Here is a 1,752-nt window from a genome sequence, read left to right as displayed (position 1 = left end):
TCACTGATCTGCTCAGAGCCCAGACAGCAGCTGGGTTTTTTTCTGACTGTGCCTGTAATGATGTATAATATCTAAAACACAGAATGTAATGAAGATCTGGCGCCTCCTGCTAATCTACTTATTTCTCACCATCTTGGAGTTCCCGAATCTTTGAAATATGCATTGTATTTTAAGCGGTTGTCACATGCTGTGCATGTAAAAGTAGGAAATATGACTGTGACGTGAATTTCAAGTCTTGTTTCAAATGCACTGATCAATATGCTTGTGTCGACTTCACTGTAATGTGCGCTGGTTCCTCTGTGTTCTGATCTGGTGTCCGAGTCTCAATCAAACGCAAGCTCTTATCAGCCCCATCCATTCACACCAAGTGTGATTAATAACGGAAAATGTCAAGTGCTTCCATTTCAGAGTGCCTGTTATCAGATCTGTTGTTACTGTTAGATGTTACCGTTCACGTTTGCTAGCCCAAGACATCTCAGGAATCCAGACCGGACAATATTTTACGGATATGTCAAGAATAAAGAGTATATGTATCCATGTCACCCAGTTAGGGTGATATTAAATGACTTAACCCGTAATATAAGATTTTGACGAGTTATGAATGAATGAAACACTTTTTTCCATGTTCACTCCATCTCGAATCGCGTTCACGGACGAATCTAAAACATTATTCCATGTTAAATGGCTAAGCCATTGATTTGATGTAAAATGTTATAGTAAGACATGGTGACAACATGAGAATGAAAATAATGAAGCAAAATGCTCTGGATTTCTCAGAAGCTGGAGTGCACAATACACAGAAGTAAGATACAGGAAGAACGAAACACCACTTCCGGTGAGGTGTAAAACTTTTGCCCGTTTGTGGTCAACTGTAGACTTGGGTTCAAGCAAAATGATGATTGCTGAAGTACTGCATCAGCATGTGCTTTACTGTGATTCTCACTTTCAGATTACTGCAGGAACATTTTAATTTTAACACGATACAGCTAAGAATTACACAATCATAATCCTTGGAAGTCAAACTCATAACTGAAAATAAAATGAATTGCACAGCCCTAAAGTGCAAGAGTTTTATCCGGTGGGAAAGGGTCTGAAATGGTTCTTTTGATGTTGAAGGTTGCAGACCCCTGCCCTCGGTGTTTGCAGGCCTGGAGAGTGTCACGTAAATTTGCCTTTTCCTGTTTTCGGGCTTTTACTATGAATTTATGCATAGTGTCCACGAGGTAGCACTTAACCATGTGTTGCTTAAATGACTCTTCAGTACGTCGAGACAAAGGAGTTCTCTTTTCCCTTGATTGGATTAGCTACTATCATGTTGAGATGAAACTAATCCAGACAATGAGGGTGTTGTCAGTTTTACGATCTCGTGATGGCTGTGTGGGGGAGTCTTTAGATCCTGTTTTGGGAATTTGTTTATTCTGCAGCTTTTTGGTGGGTCTGTTCCGCAGAGGCCTTACACAATGAAGAACAAAATAAAAAATAAATCTCAGTCTCTCTTAAAAGTGTTACAGTCTCTTCTTCAGCTTCCTGAACAAGAACAGTTTGTAAAAACTTCTACTTTACTTCATGAGAGAGTAAGCAAACTACAAGTGACACATATGCATTATAAGACAATTGAACATAATATGAAACTCATAAACTAGCACAATGACATAATTTATATCATGAAGCAAAATGAAATACAAGAATACAACTTTTGGACATTGTTCTTTGGGGAGGAACTCCATCTTTGAGTTGATCTGAATCTCACAG

This window comes from Sinocyclocheilus grahami, unplaced genomic scaffold, assembly GCF_001515645.1.
Source record: "Sinocyclocheilus grahami isolate Dianchi unplaced genomic scaffold, SAMN03320097.WGS_v1.1 scaffold7925.1, whole genome shotgun sequence".
NCBI classification, from domain to species: domain Eukaryota; kingdom Metazoa; phylum Chordata; class Actinopteri; order Cypriniformes; family Cyprinidae; genus Sinocyclocheilus; species Sinocyclocheilus grahami.
The sequence above is the reverse complement of the archived record's forward strand: the minus strand, read 5'-3'. Positions refer to the sequence as shown.